At 38.6% G+C, this 23,809-nt stretch overlaps 1 protein-coding gene across 4 annotated transcripts in view; it reads left to right on the forward strand.

Moving 5' to 3' along the window:
• Positions 1-23,809, forward strand: part of LOC102475894 (cytochrome c oxidase subunit 7B2, mitochondrial) — a 157,578-nt gene that overhangs the window by 53,984 nt on the left and 79,785 nt on the right. For 3 of the 4 annotated variants that reach the window (XM_014582633.2, XM_006164718.3, XM_027766796.1), the window contains exon 4: positions 10,159-10,214. The exons of the other annotated variant lie outside the window; for it this stretch is intronic. The gene's annotated coding sequence lies outside the window, so the exon portion shown is untranslated. The remainder of the gene's footprint in view (positions 1-10,158; positions 10,215-23,809) is intronic. 4 annotated transcript variants of the gene reach the window in all.

Genomic DNA, 23,809 nt, shown 5'->3' on the forward strand with positions numbered 1-23,809 from the left:
GGCTGGCCATTCTCTTGGTTGTTTCTTATACTCTTCTTTCTGTGTGTCCAGTTTTAATTTTCCTGGTATAGCATTCCCTTCAGTACTGCTTGGAGAGTTGGTCTGGTGTCGGTAAATTCTTTCAGGTTTTGTTTATCTGAGAATGTTTTTTATCTTTTTGTCCCATATGAAAGATAATCATATTGGGATCAGCAGTTTGGCGTAATGGCTATTTTGCTGGACTCCCATGTAGTCGACCACGGTTCAAGTCCCGGACCCAATCACATAAACTCAGGCTTGGCACATATGCGTGCATTCCCAAGATCCTGAGAGAGGAGAATGGAGAAGAAGGGATTGCAGCGTGGCCATCCCCCTTGGAGGGTTAATTCTCACTTTCTCTCTCTCTCTGTCTTCCTGGCAAGTGCACAGGCCCTATAGCAAAAATCTCTCAAAAAAGGGAAAAAGAAAAAAAAAAAAGATAATCTTGCTGGGTATAGTGTTCTTGTCTGAAATTGTTTTTTTCACTTAACACTTTGACTATATTTTCTCATTCTTTCCTTGTTTGCATTGTTTCCCATGAGAGGTCCAATGTGAACCTTGTGGGATATCCTTTGAAAGTAACTTGATGTTTCTCTCTTGCCAATTTTAGTGTCTTGTCTCTGTCTGTGGTTTTGGTCAACCTGGCTATGATGTGCTTTGGAGAAGATGATCTTAGGTTGATTCTATGTGAGGTCCTTTGTATTTCTTGGATCTGGATAGTTGAGTGCCTCTCTAGGTTTGGAAAGTTTTCTTTAAGGAATTCATGGACTAAATTATCAATGCCCTTCTTAGTTTCTTCACCTTCTGGGATACCAGTGATCTGGATGTTGGGGCATTTAATGATATCTAGTACTACTCCTATGTTGTTCTCTTTTTTTTTTTTTGGCTATATTCTCAGTCTTTCTGGTGAATTTTTCTAGTTCAGAGGTTCTATCTTCTATATCTGAAATTCAATCTTCTGCATGATATAATCTGCTTTTGATACTTTTAATGGAAGTTTTTGATTTCCTGTATTACAGCCTTTTTCTCTAACAATTCCGCTTGATTCTTTTTTATGATGTGTATTTCCTCTTTCAGATCATGCAAGAACTTCCTCATCTCCTGAAACTTGGTGTTTCTTTTCTCTTGCATCTTCTGGAGTTTGTTGTCTCCATTCTCTTGCATCTCTGTTAGCTTTGTCACGATGAATATTTTAAATTCTTTATCTGACATTTCCATGAGTTCCCTTGTATTCTCTGTAGAGAAACAAGAGTTATTCTTTTGCATTTGAGGAGAGAGATTTTCTTCATTTCTGGTATTTCTTGTGCCTTGGAAGACAGGATAACTTTTTAGAGTTGTCTTGGGATGCTTAAATTAGAACAGTTACATTTGTTAACTTTGTTCATGTGCATGTGTCAACATGACCTTTAGTCTTTTCATTGTCATTGATGAAAAAAATTTTTTTAGGGAAATAAAGACTATAAAGGATGTTGTTGGTTATTGATTAACACTAGAAATTAAAATATTGGATAGAGGGACCAGCATTTGGCGTAATGGCTGTGTTGGTGGACACCCATATAGTTGACGCGGTTTGAGTCCTGGACCTGGTGACTTGAACTCACACTGGGCACATGTGCGTGCGTGCCCAAGATTCCAAGAGGAGAAGGGATTGCAGTGTGGCCATCAACCCTGGTGTGTGATTTCTCGCTTTCTGACCCTCTGTCTCTCTCTGTCTCTCTGGCAAGCGCACATACCCTATAGCAAAAAAAAAAATCTCTCCTCCCCCAAAAATATATTGGATAGAAAAAAGCAATTTATTTAAATTTATTAGTTTTTCATGTTCTGTTTTGTGGTGGATGTTAAATTCAGTATTATTAATGTACACAGCCCACTTCCCTGGGTTCCTCAGTATGAAATGTCTGCTGTCAGTGGACCAGTCTCTAAGCATTTTTCTTTCTTATTTTTTTTAAGAACTATTTATTTATTATCATTTTTCAGTTTTGACTGGAGACAGAGACAGAGGGAGAGAACAAGCAACCAGGTCTGGCACTTGAACTGTCATCAGTGATGTGGGAGAACAGCACCTTTTTTTTTTTTTTTAATTTTTTCCTTTTATTTATTTGTTTTTCATTTCATTTTCTTCTGAGAACAGCACCTTTAACCACCTACTAGCCTCCAAGCATTTTCTCAAAATACCATGCTCATTCCTTCTTTCCAGTCTTCATAGTTTTCTCTTACCAACCATTTTATATGTCCCCTTTGGTTGTTTACATCTTACTTCCTCTCCCAGGTCTAGTATAAAGTCTCTCTTTTTTCATATTTCTCTCCAATGTATATGAAAAGCATGTGGACGTTGGAATTGAATGAACCTGTTTTGAAGTCAGCTCTCCTGCTTACTGGTTATATGACTCTATACATTTAGCTTCACAGATCTTCATAAAAATGTTAAAATTGGTATGGTTACTAGCTCCAGTTTTTACAGGAAAATAGTATAATAGCATGTTAAATATCTGAAGCATCATAAAGTGTCAATGCTTTGCCATAGCTCTTAATAAAATAGATTGTAAACCATGTGCCCATATAAGGCATATGCCTCAGAGACATGTCTATTGGATTTACACAATGATCTGAAATTTTGAATTATTAGTTTTTAATATAAAAAGATACACACACACACACACACCTAGATTCTTGTTTCTGTTTAAAAAATTAAAATATTTGGGTACCATGGATCTGCATTTCCAAAGAGCAGCAGTCTACAGTTACTGAGTGGACCTCTTCTCCGAGAAAACACTCTTCAGTTCAGCTCACTGTCACTGTCCAGGATACTTGTACTTGACTGTCTTGGATATGATGAGCATTTGAATTTATCATCTCTGAATTAATTAATTTAGTTTTGTATTTAAGTATGTACTACATCTTATGTATATGTGTTTAATCTATGGTATATAAAGTACCATATATGCTTATATACTTTATTATATATAAGATATATATCTTATTCTTCAGTATGTATATAGGATACTAAGAAAAGATAAATTAATAAATAGAATTCTTCAAACTCCTCAATTTTCTATAAATTTATGCTACATAGTAAGTTAATAAATAGTAATTAAATTAGATTATGATGTGAGAAGAAGTAACTCTGTCAGCAGAATATATTTTAGACCATAATGAGAAATGCAAAGAAAAAAAAAGCTATATCTTATTCCTTCTTCTCTTTCCAGCACCAGAATTGTTTTTTTCAGGGCTTTTTTTCCATTTGCTGAAACTTTATTAATGCATACATTCTGAAAATTCTTTGTTTTGATCAGTTTTTGCTTCTATAGCTCTCCCTCTGGGAAATTCTTTTTGCTCTTTGTTTAATTTAGTTGTTACATAAATATGTTGAAATGCCTCCACTATTTCAGTTCCTACTGTGAAAATATTTTGTAAGCAGTAGTAATGATACACTTTTTTTCCCCCTCCCAGCTCTGTAGATCATGGGCATTTGAAAGCAACAAACGAATGTAGAGCTGATCTGGTTGTGCCTCTTCTATCATCACTGAAGCCTGGAAAGGAAAATCATGTGCCCACAGGTCACTGGGAGGTGAAAGACCCTCACCTAGAACCATCATTCATTATCCAATTCAAACTGCTATTTACATTTTTAAATAACAATTCAGCCTTTTTTCAAATCAATTTTTTTATAATCCTTGTAAAGCAAATAAAATGAATTCCACTAAAATAGTTACATTCTCCACCTTACAACCCAAATCGAGTAGTACTTATTAACCTACTATATGGCACAGTTTTATTATTCTCAAAGTAGTGTCAGAGGGTAATTGCTGTTGTCCTTATTTTACGGTAGGGAACTCTGAGGTATATAAAGAGTAAGAAACTTGTGAAAAGTTACACAGACTCTTGCTGTCAGGCTCTAGCCTTAGCTACAAGGCCACCAGGCTTATCATTATGTGCTTTATTTTCTTCATCTTGATGTATTCGTCATGTCCATGTGTAAGAATATGTATGAAATTGACAATGTTTTCAGTTTTTCTGCATGTGATTGCTTAATATTAGTATAACTTCTAATATTAGTAGTTTCTACTTTTATTATGTAGCTCGGTCAGACTCTCTCCATTGATCCAACTCTATATCTCTATTTACCCTTTCCTCTGTGAATTTCTGGAAGTGATATAGTTGGGACTGACTTCTAGTGGAAATATTTTAGTGATGTTTACCTTTAAAAACAAACATATCCTTTTGGCTGTTCATGACTATAGATTAGGAAACAGTCCTTTAATAGCTTTGTCTTTAATTGAGACCTTTTCTAAGACTTTTTAGTTGCTGAGTAAAAATCTCTTTCCTTTAGAAGTAGTTTTGGTCTTCTACCATTTATTTCTCCATTTCTTTGAAAAGGGTATCTGCTCTTATGAAAAACTGTAGTTTCTATGTAGAGGGTAATTTCCTGTTACACTTTTGATATTTTTTTTGTAAAACCTTTATCCAGTGTTATGAGGCACTCTGAGAGGAAACTAAAGAAACGGAAACCTGTGCTTTGCAGTTGTGAGTACATAGAAATGCCATGGCAAATACATCCATGTAAAGACTGCTGAGTAGACAATGTTAATGTCACAGCCCTTTAGTAGTGAGCTGGGGTGAGTGTGTGGAGAGAAGCAGAATTGAATCAGGTGATGTTTGGGCTTTGAAAAGAAGTCCTGGTCACGTAGACACACCCCTCTGTCTAGCTCCCATTTCTCACTGATCTGTAGGAACTTGTAAAAAAAAAGCAGATAACTTAAATCTTCGGGTTATTATATAAACAAAAACCAGACTTAACTGAATGTTTCAAGCAATAAAATTATGAAGAAAAAACTTTTTGTTACCCCAGTACCCAAAAAATCCACATGATGCTTGAGTTAGTATATTAAAATGTCATAATACTATTTTTATAAGTTTAATAACACTTTGGGATCATGTCATCTAAATAATTTTGTATCTTATTTTTTGTAACTTATAAGTCAAAATAGCACGATATTTAATAATGTTCAAAAAAACATCTTTTCAGTGCCTTCATATTTTCTTTTATGATTAGCATGTGTTTTTAATTCCATTATACTTCTCTTTCTTTATTTTCAATTAGGAATAAGCACTGAAAAAATTCTTACATATAAATTATTGTTTGTTCCTGTGACTATAATTTTTATATAGTGTGCATGGAGTATATATAAAGTATATATACATTCATATCTGTGTGTGTATATGTGTATATACATACTTGAGGGGGCTTCAAAATTCATAGAAAAATGGAATTAAAGTACAATTTAATTTTGGTGTAAAAGTTTCAAAATCCATGCATACTTTTGCCATAATATGCATTTTCATGAACTTTTTAAAGATCCTGCATGTGCGATGTTGATGTGTACACTATATTTCTATAAACATAGACACACCCACACAGTGTATGCACATACATGTGTATAGATGAGGTATTTTGAAACTGACAAGAGACACATTTTGGATGTGGCTTCTAGAGCAGGAACCGTAAATTCTCTCTCTCTCTCTTTTTAAATCCAACTTGCCCCTCTATATAACTAAGTGCTCGATAAATCTTCATTAAATGAGTGAATGGAGCAGAAATTGCTTTCAGAGCTTTATAGGGAAATGGCATGCTCACCATAGATAAATCTGGATAAAGGCTGCATACTGATCACATTAGGGCATATCGCGGTCTTTATGCTACGGTATTTTATAAACAGTACAAGTTTGCATACAGATAATAGATGTACGAGACGCAGAGGGCAACTTCTCTCACAGATCTGTACCTTGTTAACTCAAGACCTTGCACGTAATACATGCTCATTAGATTTGGTTGTATTGATTTTTTTGGAAAAATAAATTAAAAGCCAATCTAAGCATGTATTATAACAATGAAAAGTTTAAAAATAGGTTATGTTAGCTACTTAGTAATTAAAATGAGCTGACTTTCATTAGTATTAAATATTAGCCAGCTTTGAAATACCAACCTTCAAAGCTTTATAAACAGTGAAGTAGCACAACTGTGGCACTAATTGGGTCTTCTGAGGAGCCCAGCGAGGCTGAATGTCATTTACTCAGCAGTGAACAGCTGACTAGATTATAAGTACTCCCTCCCTCCAAAAAATCTGTGGGAAAATGCATCAGTGCTAAAAATCACCTGTAAATTTTTCAAGCTGAGTATTGTTATTGAATGAGCATGTGGAAAAGAAAGAAGCTGAAACGCCCTGTGGCTTCTGCCAGTTCACACACAGTGTCACCGCCACTTACTACCTTCTAGAAAGGGATAGAGAAGACCCTGAGGCCGAAGTGGAAGTGGCTGGACCTGGCTTCTAGTGTTCCTTTCATTGTTGAGTACCTATCAGTTTCTAGCAGGAGTAGGTCAGCAAACTCAGCTTTCCCTTTGCTTTTTGTCTCTGTATCATTCTGAGGAAGCTGGCAATAAGCCTGTTGGTGAAATGCTTTCTTCTGGGTTTTCTTCCTACCTCACTAGCTTTCTTGTCTTTCCCCTGGCTCTTTTATGTCTTCCTGGTCACTGCAACTTGGAGTGACTCAGGACATACTACTTTTTTATTGGCGCATACAGATAACAGTGCCACAGACTTAGTGGTTTAAAACAACACACATGTATCATCTCATAGTCTGGATCTGAAGTCTGGATACAGCTTAACTGGGTCTTCTGCAAGGCTGTAGTCAGGATGTCAGCTGGGACTGGTGTATCGTCTGCATGCTTAACAAGAGAAGCATTTATTTCCTTCCTTAGTCAGGTTGTTGGCAGAATTTATTTCCTTCACTCTGTAGGAGGGAGGGCCATATTTTTGTTGGGTGGTGGCTGGAGATTTTGTAAGCTGGCAACTGGACACTGCCCTCAGCTTTTAGAGGTTGCCCTCAGCTTTTTATTTATTTATTTTTTTCCTCCCAAATGGTTCCCCTGCTTGGGTGCTTACTTTCCAAAAGTCAGCTAGTGAGAGGGAAACCCCAATGAAATTGGTACTACAATCTCATACAATGGAATAAAAAGTCACGCAACCTCTGTCATCTTATTCTCTCACATACTGAGTTGGTTGGAAACAAGTTACAGGTCCTGTCCACATTCTAGGAGATGGGACTCTCACAGGGCATGACCACCAGGAGCAGAGGAATAATGGACACTGCCCCACAGACTGAGATCTAGCCATGCCAGGGCCAGCTCAGTCCTTGCTCCTGTCCACATGCATTTCCTCCTCTTGTCTTGGCTTTAACTGCTGTCAATGAGGGGACAATCCTCAGTTTTATATCTACAATTTGATCTTCTCTGTACTCCATGTTGTTAAAGCCAACTGCTTGCTTTATATTATTCCTTTTGGACATGTTTAAAGGACATCTCAAACTTCATATGTCCAAAGACCAAGTAATTATTTTCCCCTTCTTTTTTCATCCTCTTCCAGTTTCACTGAATGTCAGCTCTGTCCTTTTAGTTGCTCACATCAAAAACTGGCTGGCTCCATAACCTGGTGACTGTGGGAGCCAGATCTCACGTGACCGTTATGATTTGAGTTCCAGCCCTGTGGCTTGGAAGACATGCCAGACACTTTTGTATGCATGCACCAAATTGATAGGGTGAAGAAATGGAGATGATGGGATTGTGGTGTAATCATGCCCCAGTGGGGGTATTTTCTCTTTCTCTTGTGGACTCTTTTATTCTAGAAATTAAAAATGGGTGATGGAGAAGCAGATGTTGTGGTTACGGCACTGTATTCCCATGCGGCTGACCACAGTTCGAGTTCCAGACACAGTGGCTTGAAAATCACTCTAGGTGCTTGTGTGTGCATGCCCAAAATATGGAGAGAAGAGTAGAAGAGAAGGGATTGCAGTATGGCCACCCCTCTCTTCCCCCAATGGGGTGATCTTTCACTTCCCTCTCTCTGTCTCTTGGGCGAACACACACACCCTATGGCAAAAGCATAAAAAAATAAAAGAGGGTGGACCTTGGTCCACGCCAGTGGCGCAGTCAGTAGCATACTGGCTGGCTGTGGGTTAAAATCCCTAGTCTGACTTGAAATTATGCCAGTTGTGTACAGGGGCGCTTAAGAGCCTGAGGAAGTAGAAAGCCAGGAAGGGGGGATTATACGGTGGCAAGATCCTGTCTAGGGTGCTCTGTCTCCTTCTCTCTCTCTTTCACGTGAATGGGTGCAATCTCTATTATGAACAAACAAAAATAAAACTTAAGAAAGAAAACAAACCAAAACCTCTGGAGGCCAAGTGGGTCCACATGGGAGGGCCCCTGGGTTTCTGTCCTAAGACCTCCCTGTGCACACCAGACACATATGTACGTGCTGATGATCTGGGCCAGCCGAGACTAGGGGCAGATCACCCTATGAAGACCCCTGTCTGCCTCTCTCTCTAGATTGTCTCTTTTGCCCTCTTTTTAAAGAAATAAGCAAATACAAAGCAAAACCCTTTGTATCATTCTTAAATCTTATTTTTCACACCCAAACATAGAATTTATTGGAAAATCCTGTCCCATTTATTTTCAGAATATATTAACTCTGACCATTTCTCCATGCTTTCTCAAAATGATCTCCATTTTATTCACAGTCAAAGCTGCATAATCTGGCCTTTGTTACCTCTCTGACCGCCTGTGCTGCTTTCTCACTTTTCACTCCACCAGAATACTGGCTTACCTGCTGTCCTTTGACTAGGCTGGCACCCTTCCACTTCAGGGCTTTTCTACTGGCTGTTCCCCTCTACTGGAACCTTCTTTCTCCCAGATGTCTTCGTGCCAGGCACCTTCACCTCCTTAGCAGTTTCTATTATAATTGAAATCTGCTCTATTTTCCATTTTGCAATTGTAGTCTGTTTTTTTCTCTTCCTGTGTTCCAGTTTTCTCTTATACTTTTCTGTTCCTCCTTTATTTCCTTATATTTGCTGTTCATGGTCCCTGCTCCTTGCTAGGAGGTGAGTTTCATGACTTCAGGGATTTTTCTCTTTTGTTCATTGCTCTCTTCAGGTCCTTAAGGACGTGCCTGGCACATAAGTAGGTTCTCATTAAATATTTGTTGAATGTATTTGATATTGTTTGTAACTTGGTATGTGGCACACCCTCAGTTAATGCTAGAATCTTAAAAGATTTCCCTTAGACCTTTTTACTGTTGCCCTTAGCATCTCTGTCTTCGACTAACTCTAGGGCCTGATTTACCTGCCACTTAGTGGCCCACTGGCATCCATATCAGTCCTAGTGAGGGTAAGCACTGTCCGTCCGCATCTCCTAGCATCCAGATTAGTAACTGCTTCTCACAGGATGGATCCCATGCAACCCCAGCACCCCCGCTCCCTGCCTTTTCTACTGATGGAAGCTCATGGAACTTTACCATATGCCGGATTGTTTCATGTCGGATGTTGCCGCTCACCAAACAAGGCTGCATGTACCTTTGGGAGCCTCTCAGTATTTGTTTTACTCCAAAGATCAAGAAGACTGTAAAGCAGGCATCAGTAGTCACCTGACTCCTCTCCCAGTGTACCCTTTCAGCGAGATTTCTCCACTGTGGCCAGTCCTCCTTTCATCTTACGTTCTTTTTATCCTTCCTGTTCCCCCTCACCTCCTTGAAAACCACATTAAAATCTGCTTTCTGGGTAGGACTTCCTATCAGTTATGTACACTTTAGTCTAAAGTGTAAGTATATGATTTTTCTGTTTATCACTTTAAACTTTTAGTCTGGTTACAGAATTAAAAATGTGGTTTTTTTCCCCCCCTACAGTATTAGAGCCTTAGTGCACTGGTGAATTTGATTTAGGGCACAAACACACAAACAGTGGGGAGATTCCTTCCCATTTCCCTGAACTCACATCAAAGAAGTAGTTGGCACAGGTGGGCAGTGCCTCATGAAGACTGTGATAGAAAAAAGTGGACTTTCTCAACTAGCTGGCTTGAGAAAAGCTTACAAACTCCTTCTCTGTGGTAACTTCCTTTCACACGCTCGGTGATACTTTTAGTTCAACTTTAAGTTGTTCCTTAGCATTTATTTTAATCATGTCATTTGTATGAAAATATTTACTACTGATGGAAGAATAAATGGTAAATTTTTCCTGCATAATATAGCCTACATTTTTTTCTAATCCCTTTTCCATTTCTGTTGAGATCTCACTAATTTTTTAATACTATTTTAGGAAGCTGAATCTTGAACTTTCTGAGGAGAGCATCTGGGCTTCAGAGTTGCTACAAGGTAATTAGAAAATATTGAAAAGGCTCTTACTGCCTAGATTAGAACCTCACTCTGACTGCCAATTTTAGATCACTTGAGAATTACTCCCCCCTTTTTTATGGAGAAAAAATAAGCTAAAGATCTGTTAGGAAAGTTTGTAGAAAATAAAAATCACAATGAAATAATTTCTTATAAATTGTATGCATGTGCTCTTTAAAGTACTCTGTTTATTGTTGAAAATCAACCCAGCTTCAGAAAAAGTAACAAGCAGATGCCAGTTTAAGTAGGCAAATGTTTCCAAAATGAAATACTTCCCATCAGAAGAAAATATTTAGCTTGATAGTCTAACTTGATAGTCTTAACTAGACAAACAGTTGGATGCACATGAAAATGTGTACTGCCAACAAACATTTTTTAAAAGATAAGCACTTGTTGAAAGTGCTACATACTTAGGAAAATCTTTTATTTGGCCAGCTGAGACCACCTGTTTTAAAATGTCATCCATCATTTTAGTGTTAAGAGCGCCCCCTGGTGTGATCATATAATTATATGTTTATGTGAAATTTAGGCATTGTTTATTGAATCTTACGATGTTTTCAGATAGAGATGGGCCTTTTTATGATGCGTTGATTTGGTCAATGTGATGTGTAACTCTCTAGAAATACTCTTTATTTTCTCTCTCAACTTAACCATGGTTATATCTGGAATCAGTGATCAGCTTTACAGATTTTGGGACTACCTAATTCCTAAAAATTTTCAGGTCAAGCTAGTGACCAATATAAATATATCATTTAGTAAATGTGAAATTATATACTGAAATAAAATTTTACAGAATAATCAAATTCTTTGATGATAGTAACTTTAAATGGCACACTGCTGCGAACATTTCCTTTTTGGTAAACTCATTGTCATTTTAATAATGTGAGAATTCAGACATTATGTTTTGTTTATAAGATAGCAATTGTATGGAAAAATAACCGAAAATTTTGAATATTTTTCTTTTACAAGCCAGTAGTTCTGTTATAGCTACAGAAATTGCAAATATATGAGGCATCAAAAAGTTCATGGAAAAGTAGTATTAAAAAACAAATCTATTGTAGTCAGAAATTTTAAAGTCCATAGTTTGTTATACTATGTATTTTCCAGGAACTTTTTGAAGACCCCTCTCACAAGCATAACAGTTCATTCATGAACTATAAGTAGGGCTTTTATCTCTTCCCTCCACTTAATAAGAATGCCCTACAATTCCTCCACCCCCATATATTCTCTGTCAAAATTGGCAGCAAAGTACCTGCCAATTTTATAATTTTTTTTCTTGCATTTAATTTTTAGGGAATAATTAAACCACCCTTGAAATCAAAAGTGTGCAGAATATTGTACACTACAGTCTGTAAATTGGATCATTGCAATTATTTCCCTCTTGTGTCTCTTCTCCAGAATATATTGTTCTGATTGTTTTAAGCATATGTTATAGGTTCCACGTTCTAAACTTGCTAATTTGAAGGACAATAGTGAGCTGTTTACTGTTGACTGCCTTTGCTTTCCCTTTGACTGTCTGCTGCCCTCTCATTTGATTATGAAGCCATAAGCTCTGTATAGTATTTACATGAATCCCTGGCTTAGTGAAATCTTCTAAAAGGTAGATTAAAAATAATTCAAACAGAGAACTAGCAGTTAGCGTAATGGCTATGTCGCTGGACTCCCACGTAGTCGACCGCGGTTCGCGTCTCGGACCTGGTGGCTTAAAACTCACGCCGGGCACGTGTGTGTGCATGCCCAAGATCCCGAGAGGAGAATGGAGGAGAAGGGATTGTGGCGTGACCATCCCCCCTGGGGGGGTGATTTCTCGCTTTCTGTCTCTATGTCTCTCGCTGTCTGTCGGTGAGCACACGCGCCCTATAGCAAAAACCTCTTAAAAAAAAAAAAATTCAGACAGGTGAACTTGCCATAGTAGACCTGTATTTGAGTCTTCGCTTTCATGTTCATTGGGAGAAATCGTGACTTGTGATGAGCTGCTGCCTTTCTTAGAGCCTCAGTCTCAGGCTATACAAGAATGCAAATCACTGCCTTACAGTATGTTGTTAATGCATCCTCTATGTCAGTACGTATTTAAGACTTCGTATATATCAGATTTGGGACTGAGTACATTGTGAGCATTTATTTCTCACAATTCTGTGAACTGGGTACTGTTATTTCTATATTATTTATGAGCCTTAGGAGGCTAAGAAATCTCATAAGTGGAAAAGCCAAGATTTTAATTGAGATTTGTCTAACTTACAGAGGGCTCATAACTCACGTGCTATGTATTAAATTTAATTGTGTTTATTCATTTCTTTGGTTGCCTATAATTATGGTCATATATTTCCCCAGTGTACAAGTGTAGAGAAAACCAGTCTTTCATAATAGAGCAAGGGCATGCATTAATATGGATACACTTCTTATCTGGAAAAAGAATTACTTTGGTGTTTTATTCTTCTGTGAAACTTTTTTCAAACCAGATGGTGCATTAAGAGCTTTCTTGTTAATAGCACGGTTGAGCTGATAACAATAGTAACAAAGATGGAGAAGTATTGGGTCAGTAAAACTTAAGGTACCTTCTTGTTTATATAAAAGCAGGATAATAGAATGATAATTTCAGAAATTTGCATGCTTCTAATTCACTATTTCTTTTGGTTTTCTCTGGACCTGGAACTGTAACCTGAATTCCCATTGCATTGCCATTATATTTAAATATCTAATTGTTTGCCTTGGCTTTGTGAAAGTTATGTAATTTTTTCCTGCTATTTTATATAAAAGATTTTATTCTTTAATTGCTACAGAGGCAATGTAGTAAGTGTCTCATTTCATTAATAAGTGGTTTGGGGGCCAGCAGGTGGCATGGTGGTTAAGGACCTGGATCCCACATGGCCAGCTTTATAGTTCGAGTCCCAGACATGGGTGGCCTTAGAATACACTGGGCACATGTGCATGTGTGCCCAGAATTCTAAAGGGAGAAGGGATTGCTGTGTGGCCAGTCTCCTTGTCAGGGGAGGTGAGGTGAGTTTTCACTTTCACTCTCTTTCTGTCTCTCTGGCAAACCCATATGCCCTCTAGCAAAAAAATACTAAAAAAAAAAAAAAAAAAAAAGAATAGTTTTGAAGGCTGCCTAGTAGTGCACCATGGAAACATGGTGAGACAGGCCTGTTCCTTGCCTTAAAAAATTTGATGTTACATATTTCCTTGGTTCTTGAGATTTGATTTAAGAAGTAGTCTGCAAAAAAAAAAAGGGGGGGTGGAATCAGCAGTTAGCGTAATGGCTATGTCGCTGGACTCCCACGTAGTCGACCGCAGTTTGCATCCCGGACCCGGTGGTTTAGAACTCACGCCGGGCGCTTGCGCGTGCGTGCCCAAGACCCCGAGAGGAGAATGGAGGAGAAGGGATTGCAGCGTGACCATCCCCTCTGGGGGGTGATTTCTCGCTTTCTGTCTCTATGTCTCTCTCTCTGTCTGTCTGTCGAGTGCACGCGCCCTGTAGCGAAAAAACCTCTCAAAAAAAAGAAGTAGTCTGCATAATCATGATTCAAAAACACACTGGAACACTCCTCAGTGGTTGAGTGCCTGTTTTCTTGTTTAGGTTGCTTCATGTCCTGCTTGGGCCAGATATATGAACATTAATATGAGCGGCAGGCATATAATTGTGTTTTACTAAGGTAGCATATTACCCCAAACACGTACTTACCTTAGGAAAGTCAGTTTGACAATCGTGGTAGGACCAATGAATGAAAACTTGGGCATTGCCTTAGTGTTTCACCCATATATCTGTCCTACCTCTGCATAAGCTCCTGCTGCCAGCCCACCACACACACACACACACGTGATAATTATGCTCTTTAATGTCGATTCGTTTAATGTCTCCCTTTTTCCAGATCTTCTGCTTTGATTTGGTTTAGGCCTTCATATTTTGAACAATTGGGATAATCTTTTAACTGAATTCCCTCTCCAGTTTTACTCTTTCAATAAGCTGTCCCCACTGGCATAGGTCAATTTTCCTAAAGCACAAAACTCATATAAGCCTACTATGATTCAGTGCCTCATGTCAGAATACTCTTTGGCACTTCCTTACCTCTCTTCTAGCATGTCTCAGTCCTATTGTCCCCACTCTTTGAACACTGTGCTTTGTCCCACTGAAAAAATGACAGATCCCAGAATGCTATCTGCTTTCTTGCCTCCTGTTGTCTTTATGCACCAGCTCTCTGCCAGTGACCGCTTTCCACTCTTGGTGAATCCTTTCATCTTTTGAAGATTCACTTTCACTTCCATGACAGTCTTTTCTAGACTGAACTCCTTCCCATAAGCACACAACCAGTCTCAGTAACAGATCTCTTCATTGGACCACTGTTAACTGGGACTGCACCTATGCACCATTGTATCTGTTTCGTTTGTTTGTTTTTTAAGAGTGAGCTGAGAATCAAACCAGAGCCTTTCACGTGACCTCAGCTTGCCAAGTTTCAGCATTTACCAGCATGTGTTATCTGCTGGCCCATTATATGTTTGTTAATTCAACAGCTTTGTATTCAGATCCACTGTTAACCATGTACTACAGTAGACACTAAGATACAGCATTGAAAAACTAGTCCTATGCATATGGCTTACAGTTCACGAAGACACAGAAACATAAAATTGATTGGAATAAAATAGGTAAGATAGTAAGTACCATATGTAGAAAAACGTAAGATTAAACAGAAGTAAAAATATTAAAAGCTTTGAAATGAGGAATGAATCTCTCAAACAGAATTTCAGGCACCCTGGACAGGTCTGATTTCTTTTTGTGTTCCTTTTCAATGACATAAAGGAGGTGGTCACCTACTTGTAAGTGTCAGCCCAACTGTCTCTTAATAATAATTAAAATGAGCACAGTCTAAGAGACGGTGAACTGCTGACAGGCTCTTTGAAAAGCCAAATTGGTGAAAAGCAGTCTTTGGAGGAGGAGGGCCAAGGGATGATGACACAGGAGGTTGCTGAGGGTTCTGTTGACACCCAGACTGGAGCAGTGAGCCCAGAGCTGTGGTAGGGACAGCAGCAAACAAGCAGCCGAAGCTCACTGGTTGAAAGGCAAGAGGTAGTTAGTGGAGAGAGACATCACAACATCAGGCAGCAGACAGCCCGGAACAAACTCACAGCGAGGGAAGCCTGGGAACAAGTCTCCTCGAGAGAGCACGAAAATAGGCTGCTCTGCTCCAGGACTCTCCACAGCATCTCTGTGAGGAAAGCCGGCAGCAGACCATAATAAGGACACTATTTATAAAATCACAGAGGCTCAAAGGAGTTAAAATGAGAAAATGGTCTCCAAATGAAACATAAAAATTATGAATTGATAGTTTGAAACAGCACTAAATGCTCAAAGATCCTGATTCAGAGCGAGAGTCCAGGGACATTGGCATTGATTTTGTGCTTGGTCTCAAGTTTTTTTTGTTGTTGTTGTCCCCCCCCCTCCCCCACCACCACTAATTTTCCAATGCAATAAAGTATCAGAGAAGGCAAAATTAAGGTGGAACAAAATTTCTGGGGTTGGACCAAAAGTCATTCATAATTCTCAGGTCCTCCCTACAGAGGAAACCTGAGCACATTACCGTATCTTTTAACTGTGACATGAAGGGTTTTCTCAGAAGACAAATGAGAGGAAAGCTGCCAGTGATCTGGGTTTGAATAATAAGGACTGCCATCTCCGTGTCCCTTAACCCCACACACTTGGGAGACGGGGTGAGCCCGTCAGGCACCAGGATATGTGTGTGCAGTCACAAAACACCCTCACCTGTACTCTGCCCAGGGTTAATGTGCGGTCTTCTGGTTTGATGCATGGCCACCAGAGTCTGGTAGAAAATTACAGATACTCTCCTATGGAACAAATCCACACTGGAAGAGTGGAGAGGACAGTCAGTAGTCTGGCCTCCCCGACCATACCCCACCTCCACACTTGAGCTCATGAGGAATGCTGGTGACTTCATCTCTTGACATTTGAGCATAGTTTTCTAAAAAACATTTATATATTTTATGAATGTTTGCATTATGTATAGAAATATATTGATTGCGTATGATATTACAAATGATCTAACTAGCTCCCAGTGTAAGATTATACCTCTTATTTATGATCGATTTTTTTTTTTTACTTTGAAAAGCTACCTCTGAAGCAGCGTCATTTTTCCCATGATGTCAAAGGCCATAGAATAGAGATATAGCCCGTATAGCTTTCAGCTTGCCTTCATAATTTGATATTAATTTTTAAAGAAACTTATTTTGCTTATAATTGGCAGTCTACTTTGATCTGTGAACCTTAGTAATATACTTCCCAAGAATGTACTGTTTTCTAGATTTAAGTTCTAGTCATGTTCATCTCCATGTCCTCTGTGTTTACAGTGTTACAGTAATATTAATAATTTCAACCTCAGCTTTTTAGTTTAAGGAGTTTAGAACACTGTGTCTTTCTTCATTTAGAAATACATGTATAGTTTATTACTATTTGTTTCCTTTTGCACACATTTTCTTGAATTTTGGTATTTCAGAAATGTAACAAGTAGCCTGAGGGACCACAAAGTAGTGTGGGGACCCACAAAGCAGAATGTTACAGAAAAACATTGTGGATTTTAAATTGCTGTTAGTTTCCTTAGTGTATCATCTTATCCTTATCTTGAATTTTTAATGTTGATAAAATCTATATAACGTAAAACTTCATGTTAACCGTACATTTTATTTTAGTCTTATTAGTTACATTCACAGTGTTTAAAAAATGTTAAAACACTTCAGTGGGGCGTGGTCCTGCTGCAGTCCCTTCTCTGTCTCTCCATCTTGTCAAGGTTTGGGGAACATACAGTCACATTCTGTGGGTTTTTCAAGCAACTGGGGTGGAACCCTAGCCAGTTAGCCATGTAGGATCTAGCTTTTCTTAACCACTAGGCTACAAAGGCTGACATATTTCCAAAAAAAATTTACTACCCCAAAGAGAAACTGCATACTCATTAAGCAGTAGCTCCCTTCTTCTCCCCTTTCACCAGGCCCTGGTCATTTCTGATGAACTTTAGACTCAATGAATTTGTCTGTCCTAGAAGTTATGTGTAAGTGGAATCATTTATTTTTTGCTCTGGCAGTTTTCACTTAGTACACTATTTTCAGGATTTATCCATGGTGTAGTATATATAGAATTTCATTCTTTCTTATGGTTGAATAATGTTTCATTCTCTTTATATGTGTGTTTGCATTTTGTTCATTCATCTGTTGATGGACACTTGGCTTGTTTCTACTTTTTAGTTTTTGAAAAGTGTGTGTGCGTATTTTAGAGAGGATTTTTTTTTTTATAGGGTTGTATATTCACCAAGAGACAGAGAGACAGAAAGTAAGAAATTGCCCTCCCCCAGGTGGAGAGTCACGCTGCCATCCCCTTTTCTCCATTCTCCTCCTAGGATCTTGGGCACACACACACATACCCGTGGTGTGAGTTTCAAGCCACTAGGTCTGGGACTTGAACTTTGGTTAGCCATATGGTAGTCCAGTGATGTAACTGCTATGCCATCTGCTGGTCCCTAAAGTATACTTCTTAAACTAAGACCTTTTCATTGAACTGAGTCTCAGAGCCTTTGTAAGATTTTTAAACACTCTTAATCCTGGGCCTGCTTTGAGACCAACATGTTAAAATGAACTTGTTATCACAATTAAATGTGGCTATGCCTAAATGTGAAAGGAGTTAAAACATTTTTAACCGTTTTGTACAATTTTATGCATATGTACTTAAAGCTTAGTATTTTATGGGGCCAGGCAGTTGTCCTGCACTAATGCAAATGGCTCCACATGGAAAAGGCCCTCGGATCTACCTCATGCCAAGTGTGTGTGTGTGTGTGTGTGTGTGTGTGTGTGGCGGTGATATGAGCCAGACGAGACCACGGGTGGATCAAAGTGTGAAGACTCTTTTGGGGGTACTGGTGTCTCTCTCATAGAAGAAATAAATAAGAATTTAAAACTTCATAATTTTAGTGTCATTATATTTACATTCAGACCTTGTCCTTTTTTTTTTTTTTTTGAGGGGTTTTCGCTATAGGGCACGTGTGCTCGCCAGACACAGAGAGAGAGACAGAGAGACAGAAAGCGAGGAATCACCCCCCAGGGGGGATGGCCACGTTGCAATCCCTTCTCCTCCATTCTCCTCTCAGGATCTTGGGCATGCACGCACACACACCTGGTGTGGGTTTTAAGCCACTGGGTCCGGGACACGAACCACGGTCGACCATGTGGGAGTCCAGCGACATAGCCATTATGCTAACTGCTGGTCCCCAGACCTTCTACTTTTAAAAAGGGTATTGAAAAAGCTTTTGTTCCTAAGAAAAAAATGGATTTTATGTATTTACTTTCTGTTGATAGCTGTGTTTTGTGTAAGGTGCGGTGCTACATACCGTAAAGTCAGTTTTTATAGTAAAAGCCATTTCTTTCTCTTCTGTATTGTCCGGAAGATCAGGCAGGTTTACTAGCCCAAAACACAGCTATCCGATCTTTTTCACCACCTTTCTCCAGCAGTCTGCTCACTCACAGTCTCTCTCTCTCTTTCTCTCTCTCTCTCTCTCTCTGTGTGTGTGTGTGTGTGTGTGGTTTGTGCATCTCAAAACAGCTATTACATTCATTTTTGTTTGATTTTTAAAGCAATCCATATTCATGGTCTGATGTTTATATACTGGAGAAACATTTGGTTTGCTAACTTTTCTTTTATAAACAATGTTTCAACATAGTCTTATGCTTCTCATTTTGTGCTTATGTATCAGTATAGCTAAAAGTAGAAGCTGTGTGCATTTGTAGTTCTGATACATGCTTACTAATTGTCATTTATTCAAGTTTTGCAATCATCACATTCCCCCTTGCAATGTGTAATAGCACTCATTTCCTTGAATCATCCTCAGTATAGCATATTATAAAACTTGGGAGACTACCGATCTGTTAGGCATAGAAGGTTAGAGGTACTGATTAAGAGTTTTTACTTCATAACAATCATTCAGGCCAGGCATGTGGCCTTGTGGTTAAGGGAGCTGAAACCTGTGTAGCTGACTATAGTTTGAATCCTGGTCCTAGGGATTTGAAAAACACAGGGTGCATGCATGTGTGAGTGCCTGAAATAGAGAAAGGGAGACATGAAGAAGGGATGTGGAATGTCCAAGCCCAACTGGCGGGTGATTTCTCTCTCTTATGCATGTGCCTTCTGGCAATTAAAAAAAAAGGACTTCAATCTTATTTATATTTTTATTAATTACTATTTCATATACATTGTCAGTTTTTCTTTTAAGGGATTTCTTTTTTCAGAGCATTTGGAGACTTGCCCATTACCTGTAATATTAATTGCCAGTATTTTTCTTGGTTTCTCTGTCTTTTGATATTATTCCAGTAGTTTTGCCATTTATGATTTTTACATGTAGGTAGTTGGGTTTAAAAAACTTTTTTCTGTTGTCTGTTAAAGATCATGTGCACGCACACCTGAGAGAGAGAGGAAGGGGGAGAGGGAGAGATAGGGAGAGAAGAACACTCTCCACAGGATCTGGTCACACTGGGATCCCCCCTCCCAGTCCTCTGGCCAGTTGAATGTTAGGTACTCTGTTCTTTTTTTTTTTTTTTTTTCTTCTCTTTTTTTTCCTTTTGTCCCCTGCCTTCCATCCGAAATGTTAGGTACTTACATGTGCCCAACGTGTTTCAGGCTGAACCCAGGTTGCCACGTGGGAACTGGCTTCTGTGCAGCAGTGCGTTACTGTGTGCCATGGAGTGGAGTCACTTAGCATGTATCGGAATTTTGCCTTTGTTTTTCTATTGCTTTTGTATTTTTATTAGTGCTAAACAAAACAGCTTCTTGTTGAGGCTTTAAAATATTTGCTATGGATTCTTTTAGTAATATTATGCAGTTCTTCATATTCTAGTATTTGACTTATTTAGAATCTATTCTGTTGCAATGGTAATCCAAAGTCATAACCGAGGTGAATGAAAATGGACTCGGAGAAGAATGAGAGTAAAATGGTAATAAAGAAAATTTGATACAAATATTTCAATTTTTTTTCCTTTTTTTTTTTTTTTTTTAGAGAGAGGTATTTTTGCTATAGGGCGCATGTGCTCTCCAGAAAGACAGACAGAGACAGCGAGAAATCACCCCCCAGTGGGGATGGCCACGCCGCAATCCCTTCTCCTCTCGGGATCTTGGGCACACACGCACACGTGCCCGGCAGGGGGCTCAGCCACTGGGTCCGGGACTTGAACTGCAGTTGACTACATGGGAGTCCAGCGACATAGCCATTATGCTAACTGCTGGTCCCAGGGTTTTTTTTTTTTTTTCTTTTTACTTGTTTTATTTTCTAAGTGGTAACCTAGTTGTCCTAACATCCATTATTGAAATACTCATTCTTTTGGATATGAATTTGCAGTGCCATTTTTATTTTGTACTTAAGTTCCAAATATGCTAAGGCAGGGGGCCCCTGTCCCGAGGTCACAGACCTAAACCTAACCATGGTTGTTAGTAACCAAGTCTCAATATTTGTGAGTGGTGGGGCAGCAAGCAGAGCTTCATCTGTGTTTATACTCGCTTCCCACCACTCGTAATACCACCTGAGCTCGGCCTCCTGTCAGAGCAGCAGTGGCAGTAGATTCTTAGATTACCAAAGACCCTTTTGTGAACCACTCTCATGTGAGGAGTCGAGGTCGTGTACTACTTAAGAGAATCTAATGCCTGATGAGCTGATGTGGTATTCCTAGTGCTGGGGAGCGACAGTAAATGCTGCATTATGATGAGTTGTATAATTATTTCATTGTATATTACAATATAATAATAATACAAATACAGTGCACAATGAACGTAGTGTGATTGAATCATCCTGAAATGCACTCCTACTTTCCCATACCCTGGGTCCGTGGAAAATTGTCTTCCACCAAGCCAGTCCCTGGTGGCAAAAAGGTTGGACATTACTGTTCTAAGGTTTGTTTTCAGAGTTTTTATGATATCAACATTATATAACCATGCTTGGCCCTATATGATTTACTTATTGTAGCTGTAAAGTGTATTGCAACACTTGAGAGGGATGTTATCATAATTATCATCTCTCTGATAAGTATTCTTATCCAAGAAAATGTTTCTCTGTTTATAACAGATTTTTATCTTCCAATGATTTTAAATTTTCTTCATGAAAGACTCAAATATATCTTCTGAGGATCTTATTATCCATTTGATTCTTTTTTTTTTTTACCTTATTCTCCCCACTCTTTCTTTCTTCATCTTCTCTTTGATCTTGTTTCATCAGTCTTACAGTTTCTAGTTACATTTTAAAATTCTTCTGGGGAACAGCAGGTGGCATGGTGGTTAAGGCACTGGACACTCGCACATGGCCAAACACGGTTTGAGTCTTTGATCTGATGGCTTGCTTTCTCACTTTCCTTCTCTCTGTGTATCTGTCTTTCTCTGGTCAAATTAAAATAAATGAATGAAAAAATTAGATAAATAATTCTTTAAAAATATTCTTCTGAACTGGATCTTTATCTTCACATTGAAATATTTTAATGAAATTCCAGTTTGCCAACCCAAGAACATGCCGTACAACTCATCATATTTTAAGTTTTCAATATTCTTTTGTACATTTCTTTTTCCCCAAGTTATCTGAAAAGATTAATGTCTACATGGACAGAAATTTCTGACAGTTCACTTATTTTTCCATTCTTTTTCATACGTTTTTTTCTCTCCTATCTATTAAACCCCCTCTATTATAAAGTGAGAGTGGCCTCATAGTCATCAGTTCCTATTGATTTTTCTCTATTCATCATTCTTGTTCCCCCTTTTTAGGATTTAATACTGTTTATTGCTTTTGCTTTCTTGAAACTCTTCCTTTAGACCTAGTGGAACTGAGATACTCTGAGTCTTATTTCCTGTTCTGAATCTTAATTCATAAAGTATTTGATCTCTAGTAACCTGTTTTTGGACTATGCTATTTTTATACTTTGTGATTTGGAGCATTATATTTCCTTATGAATTCTGCTTTAAGTTAAGAAAGTATACCTCCCAGAACCAGCAGGTGACATAGTGGTTAAGGTGCTAAGACTCTCACATGGCCAACTGTGTCCTGGACCCGGTGGATTGAACCTCATGCCAGGCACATGTGCATGCTTGCCCAAAATCCTGAGAGGAGAATGGAGGAGAAGGGATTGTGGCATGGCCAATCCCCCTTGAGGGATGATGATTTCTTACTTTCTCTCTCTCTCTCTCTCTCTCTCTCTCTCTGTCTCCAGTGAATGCACATGCTATTAGCAAAAATGTCTCCCTAAAAAAAAAGTATACCTCCCAAGTTTGTATCTTCATTCTTTATTCCTTTCTTCCTTCCTCCTCTGTCCTTCCCTTTTTCCTATCTTCCTCCCAAGAGTCTCATCCTGCTCCTCAGGCTGGCCATGAGCTCAGGATCCTTTTCTCTCAGCCTTCGAAGGAGCTGAGATTCAGATACGTACCACCATGATCGGCTTACATCTCTGTTTCTGACCTCATCTTCTATGTACATTCTCTTGTTTACCCCCCTATGGTGACTCAGACATCAACAATACATACTCTCCTTGAATTGCAGTTGATAACAGGATATAGCTACTCAGCCAGGTACCTCCGTTTTCATCTTCATCTGGCACTAATGTGTGGCTGTGTAACTGTTGCTTGCTAATGGATTGGCAGCAGAAGTGATCTGTGAACACCTTTAATGGACATGGTTAGGGATTGGATGTGCCCTCTCCATCTGTCTGCTGGCCTTTATTAATGCCCAGTGAAACACTGAACTCCATATATTAAAAGACTGTAGAGACTTGGAGCCAAAGTTCCTGAATTGCAGTGGAACATACTTCTTTTCCTCTGCTGTGCCCTATCTAGATTTATATGAAAAAGAAGTATTTATTGTGTTAAAGCACTACATTTCTAGAGTTTTCTGTTGCAGCAACTAACATTACTTTTTTTTTTTTTTTAAGAGAATTTTTTTTTCCTATGGAGCACATGCAAAGTGAGAAATCATCCCCCAGGAGGAGTGACATGCTGAAATCCCTTCTCATCCATTTTCTTCTTCAGATTTTGGGCATGCACACACATGCACCCAGTGTGAATTTTAAGTCACCAGGTCTGGGACTCATGCATTCAACTTTGTGGGAGTCCAGTGACATAACCATTATGCTATCTGCAGGTCCTACAACCACCATTACTTTAAGCAATACAATTGTCCTTTGAATACTTCCTTATAAAGTATCTCGGACCCTTCAAGCCTATTACCTCAAGAAAACATCTTATCTTTTGCTAAACTTGGTCTTTCTCCTTTCCATTCTTCCTGTTAATGTAATATAATAATATAATACATTACTTATCACCCAACTAAAAATATCAGTAATCTTTACCTTTTTATTTCTTTTCTTCCCTACCCAATTGCATTTCGTTTTCTTTTTTTTTTTATTATTATCATAATCTTCTTTATATTACATTGGATTACATATAACTTTACATTGACTTCCATTGCTTTTTCAAAAGGGAATGCCATGCATGTCAGTCAATACAGAGGCATCGATCTCCCCGCTTTATCATTCAAAGTCTTTTCCATGCATTTCCCAATAATTATTAT

This window comes from Tupaia chinensis, unplaced genomic scaffold, assembly GCF_000334495.1.
Source record: "Tupaia chinensis unplaced genomic scaffold, TupChi_1.0 Scaffold143697_1, whole genome shotgun sequence".
NCBI classification, from domain to species: Eukaryota; Metazoa; Chordata; class Mammalia; order Scandentia; family Tupaiidae; genus Tupaia; species Tupaia belangeri.